The 6,000-nt window shown below is 41.0% G+C and overlaps 1 long non-coding RNA gene across 1 annotated transcript in view; it reads right to left on the minus strand.

Moving 5' to 3' along the window:
- Positions 1 to 6,000, minus strand: part of LOC139069667 (uncharacterized) — a 122,841-nt gene extending 116,841 nt beyond the window's left edge. Inside the window, exon 1 of the long non-coding RNA XR_011520357.1 lies at positions 5,866 to 6,000. This is a non-coding gene — a long non-coding RNA (uncharacterized lncRNA). The remainder of the gene's footprint in view (positions 1 to 5,865) is intronic.

Raw genomic sequence — 6,000 nt, forward strand, 5'->3', positions numbered from 1 at the left:
GAAAATAGACGGTGAAACTCTAAGATTAGAAAAGCCTCGGCTAGTAGAAGCTAACCATTAGCCACTTCACCACACAGCAGAACACCTTCAGGCTTGTGTGATTTGTGGAGATAAAACATCAGTGTTGCAGAGAAAACCGAGTCGGTGGTAGAGTCACGTTGCTGTTAGCCAATTGGAGGTGCGATGTCCAAATATCAGGAAGTAAGAGTCCAAATCCTGCCATCTGAAGCTCATCTCTGAAGTGGCTCACTTCTAGTTCCTGAAACTGGTGCACCGGGGCTTTTTTTCCCCCACAGAGTACAACTTACAAGGCATTCATTCCAACTAGAAACCACTGCAAATGTATTGATTAAGAGAGTGTTCTACACCTTTAGTATCCTGGTACAGAAAGAAATCCCAAATTTCTTTGTGCATCTGTGAAGAAGTCTCCTAAGATTGCTCCAGCTGCTTGATTTGAGCATAACCAGATCAGGGCTTTCTCTGGAATGGCAGCAGGCATGTGAGGGTACGTACATCTGCAACGCAGTGAGGATGGTGATGATGAATGCTTCATCCAGCAAGACGGACCACTGCATCACATAGTTAAATCTTAATCGCAATGAGATCTTGTGGTCAAACCTCAGATGATGGGTTGACAACCAAAAACCTACATATTCTGACTAACTCCAAGCATTGATTGGGCTGCCATTAGTCAGGATCTGAAATTTTGACCGACAGTGTACCCAGGTCTTAAAAATAAGCATGTTGGCTGCAAGCTCTTATATGCTCTGCTATTAGATTGTTTTCCTTCATTTGCTGAATTGTATTTGCTTTTTGCTTTGCTGTTGATGCGATACCTCTGACACATCTCGGTCGGTAAAATAAAGGTTTGAATTAAATACTGACACTTACATGAATTCATGTAATGATAAAAATAAGAGCTACTTTGACGTAACATGGCTGACAAAAAGCTCTAGAAACACTGAACGGTGAAAACTGAACTCTTAAAGCTTCTGGCTACAGATGAACCAGCAAAGTTAAGCACAAGAGAGTCAAACCTAACCCCACCCATATAACATAAGATCTTATTTTTGCTAATATGCCAGTGAAAGCAGGTGCCTCACATCAGAAATGACGCTTGCTCTTCTTTTGCACACAAACATCTGTGACCATCATCCATGCAAGCAGTGTCACTGCAGGATTCTTCATGTGCTGATTTGTAAATTTAACCAGAGGTGGCGAGATGCTTCTGTTCCTCCACAGCTATGAAAGCCCAGGTTTTCCTGGGTCAACCTCCTGGTATGACTGAACCGTAGCACATACCAACCACTCGTGGCTCCAGACTGAAGCAGTGTACCACATGCCACATCTGGCAAGATCATATTTGGACCCATAACAAAGATAAGATGAGGTAAATCAAACAGTCACTCTCACTCTCTCTCAGAATACTTACACTTCCTAATGAAAAGCATATTTTTGGAGTTTCCTTTCATCACGTGAGAGCTCGCTGGCGCTAACAAACAAGAAGTCGTTCTCCCATGGAATCAAGAGCTGGCTCCAGCCCAAACTGGACGACCTCGCTAAAGTCCCTAATGTCTCTGCAAACAAAGAGCTATTCTGGCTTGTTAAAACTCACAAAGTGTGAACTAAAACATACCACGGGATGCAGTCACTTCCTTCTCAGAATGACTCTCAAAGAGAAATTATCTTTGTACCTTGACCACACAGAGATAAAAGTGTGGATTTTTCTGTGATTTAACATCAATTAAAAGACATTTTCACTGCTGTGGCTGCATTCAGCACACACATTTATGATCAAGCAACAAAAACAGAATATGCTATGAAGTCCTTTAATAACTGGTTTAAAGAAACACTCCCATTTTGACTTCCAAAGTGCAACTGGTTTAAATAGATCAAAGTTATTGGAGGAATGTCTTTAGTTATTAACAACGACCAGAGAGACTTTCTGTCTTTGGAGTTGTCTAAGACAAAATTTCTTACAAACCACACACACACACACACACGAAAGCCCTGCTAATGTAGTTTTGCAATAAAGCACGTCACACCATATTTGTAATTTATTCACAAATGCCTTCCAAATACAAACTACAAAATGAATACAAAGAACAAAAAAGTTTTGGCAACGAAACTGAGGACTATATACACTCCGTGGCCACTATAGGTGAACATTGCTATTTATTCTGCAAGATGTTGAAAACATTCCTCAAAGATTTTGGTTCACATTGGCATGACAGCATCACACAGCAGCTGCACATTTGTCAGACATAAATATCCAGTCCCTGTTTATTTGAAGTTTGTGTGACGGTGCATTATCCTGCTGGAAACGGCCATCAGAAGATGGGTCTATTGTGGTCATGAAGGAATGAACATGGTCTGCAACAATAATCAGGTAGGCTGTTGTGTTTGAACCAAGCTGATAAAGTCTACCTCACACCATTACACCACTAGCTGCAGCCTGAAGCGTTCCAATTCTCACCCAACCATCTCAATGTTGTTCCTAGAAACCAGCTCTCATCTGACCACCAGACAACATTTTTTTAAATTTTGTCCCATTTTGGTCAACTTGGGTGAATTGTAGTCTCGGTTTCCCTTTTGTTAGCCATCAAATGTGTTGCCCGGTGTGGTCTTCTGCTTTGATAGTCCAGCTGCCTCAAGGTCCAACATATTCACGGATTGCGCAGAAGAAGAAATGCAGTTTCTTCTTGTGGCACCCGGAGAGTGCAGACACTCCTCTTTTCTCTCCCTTATCTTTTCAGCTGACAGAGAGAGCCTTGAATGGCAGCTCTCGTGGTCTGCCTGTATAACCTTGGTCAGGCTGTACTGCGGAGACAAATTTCTATGCTTCACGACGCTGGGGCACTAACAATAAAGTTGATTCTGATCATCTAAAAAAAAAAAAAAAAGAGACCAACTCCACCTACTGGTTACTCGTATATTGCAGCATTCGGATGCATAGTGTTCAGTTAATGCAAGTAATATGTGGCAGCTATTTTTAAAATGCATTTGTGTCGTTACACAGCAAGTATATCCTGGCCCTAAGATGCCACAGCATCATTTTATTGGGTAAAGAAGGCTAGAGGCTAACGTTGAGTTAACAATGTTAACAGATGCAAATAGTCAGTTCTAAAAATATTTCAAACTACTTTTTCAATTCCATGTTGTCGTTCTTTTTAGAACACAGAAACAGTTTTGTTTACCAGTTTTGTCGCTACGTGTCGCTACGTTTCGCCGGCAGCTGCAGGCTTCTTCAGGCTGACGCTGATGGTGGCGCGTCACTTCCTTCTCTGTTTATCCGTTTTATGAAGAAGCCTGCAGCTGCCGGCGAAACGTAGCGACAAAACAGGTAAACAAAACTGTTTCTGTGTTTTAAAAAGAACGACAACATGGAATTAGAACGACACAGCAAGAACACACCTAAGATACTTGTTCAATTACCAACAACTCAATATTACAGTGAAATGTGTGTGTGAAGTGAATAATGAGTCGATTGGGCATTTTACTTCCTTTCATGAGTTGTTCAGAACTGTAACAGCAAGCTAAAAGCAAGACAGCAAACAACCACACTTCCTCTAATGCCAGAGGCATGCTACCCTAATAAGTGCAGCAAGTGCTCCCTACCGTAAAACACCCAAGAGTGACAATGTATGTATCTACTTATCAACTGTGTATGACTTGCAGTGTTTGCAAAAACACATCACTCTTGGACATTACTGACGTGCTTTAGTCAGAAGTAGGGTTGAAACAAATCATCTAATGATTTGAATGGTTCGATTCATTAAATTCCTCAATTCATTTTTCACTGATTCGAAGCTTTGTTACGCTTCATGGTCTGACACATTTTACTGGCACACTACGTGGTAATCTAGGTACAGTGGAAGAAAATAGGTAAACCAGTAAAGACACAACCCGCTGCAATAGGCAGAAACGGTCCAAAGTTTGGGATCAGGAGTTAAACTATGAGCAGAATTGCTTATTGTAACATTTGCACAGAACTTAAACAGCAGACAGAAGGACATTTGGACACAACAGTGGTTTATGAGAACAAACAAACATCTGAAATCAACCTGCATCTCCCGTTTCACTTTCACTCTCAGCCAACGCATCTCTGAAAGGAGTAGTAACATTAGGCTACAACAGCAATCACAATACCCCTTTACAGATCATTACAATGTTTAGGAAGGTTTTAAGATGTTTTCTGATGTTGCATAATAATTCCTAATGATTATATGGAAGTATTAGCCCACCAGGGGGCTCTACTCACACCCAGAGACAGGATGCGATATGTGTGGGAGGAGACGTGCTTGGTATGCCTTTTGTATGTCGTAATCCGTTGTGCAAATTCACTTGGAGAGATTAAAGTATGTGAGCAGAACTGCGTCGTGTCGTCCTTGCCTTCCTCCACAATATGATGATCTCTAACAATTTTGTGATCAATTCTGTTGGTCTATCTTTTGAGCAGTGTCTGTTTAATCCTCATGGTTAGGGATAATGTTTAACATTTTACAGAAAATTACACTGATGGTCCGTTTTAAAAAATCATTTCGACATTCTATTGTCACAATAAAAGTACATATGATATGTAAAGGTCAGAGATCACTAGAAAACTCCCCAGCAATACAAATCTGAAGCCCGCGTGAGCCTGAGTGAGACACTGCCAGTTTGGCAGGCATGGCTCAAAAGTTTTTGCAAACACATCTTCACTTGTCATCTAGAATTGTCGGGTGTTGATCCATAACTGGTAACAGCCATGAAACTCATGAAACGACAGTGAGAAAGAAACTTTTTTTTTTTTAGAAAAATGGGCTGCAGTATCCATATTTCACCACTGGATGGCACTCTCACTCCGTTCTTACATATTGCACCTTGATTAGCGGTTTCATCTTTGTGTTAAACAACAGAACAGGTGTTGTCCTGCACCTGTGTAGAGATAACAGGATGACCATGCAAGTTAATAAATCACACAGGGGAGAAGTGGAGAGAAAACCAATAACTTTACTTCTGTCCTGGCTTCCCTACACTGGCTCCCTGTGGGTTGCCGGGCAAAGTTTAAGGTCTTGTTCGTCATCCGGTCCCTCAACGGTGGTGCCCCACCATATCTGTCTGGGCTGCTTCAGATGCATGCCCTTACGCACTCTCTTTGCTCAGCTAACCAAGAATTGCTGATCATCCCAGAACAAGGCTGAAAACAAGAGGCGATAGGGCCTTTTCTGTCCTAGCTCCAACGCTATGGAGCGAGCTCCCACTTGTTGTCAAACAGTCCCCATCACTGCAGGTCTTTTAAGAGTCATTTGAAGACTTATTTTTATCGTTTGGCTTTTGTGTAACATGAATTTTTAGAATTGTAGTCTTTTATCGTATATGTTTTGTTATTTTAGTCACTCTTTTATGCAGTTATAATCAGTCTTGTGGTCTCTTTGCTCTTCTGTTGTTATTATGTTATGTTCAGCACCTTGGGCTTCTATAAAGGCAGTGGAAGTCGCTATACAAATAAAATTTGATTGGTTGATTGAAACCAGACTGCAAATAATAATAATAATTTTTACTTTTTATTTAAGTAACGAAAATGAAAGTAAATTTAAAATACACCACAGAAAACCCTGCTGCCCTGTTTGTTTTGATGCACCTGCTAGGAACTATGTTGCTTCACAAATTATCATCATTATTCACAGTAAATTCAAGAGTCCTCATTGCCTCTCCAGAAATAAGTAAAAACAGTGAAGAAGCGTATATTTATGTCGATGGAAGAAGCAAATTAAGCTACCTCCTCACCAGGTCACGTGAGGAGGTTCAAACTCAGGACAGCAACGTAAGGAACATATCAGTCAACAACATCCAGACAAAACGCTCCAGTTAGATCAAACTTACCGCAGACAATAAAACTCAGGCGAGTTTAAAAATCCGAACAGACCGCTTGAAGTTTGTTTTGGAAAACTGGCCGAGCAGGAAGGACTTTTGTAGCCCTGGTGTGGATGTTTGTACCCCCTCCTCTCTCAAACATCT

Source organism: Nothobranchius furzeri, chromosome 4 (genome assembly GCF_043380555.1).
Source record: "Nothobranchius furzeri strain GRZ-AD chromosome 4, NfurGRZ-RIMD1, whole genome shotgun sequence".
In the NCBI taxonomy this organism is placed as follows: Eukaryota; Metazoa; Chordata; class Actinopteri; order Cyprinodontiformes; family Nothobranchiidae; genus Nothobranchius; species Nothobranchius furzeri.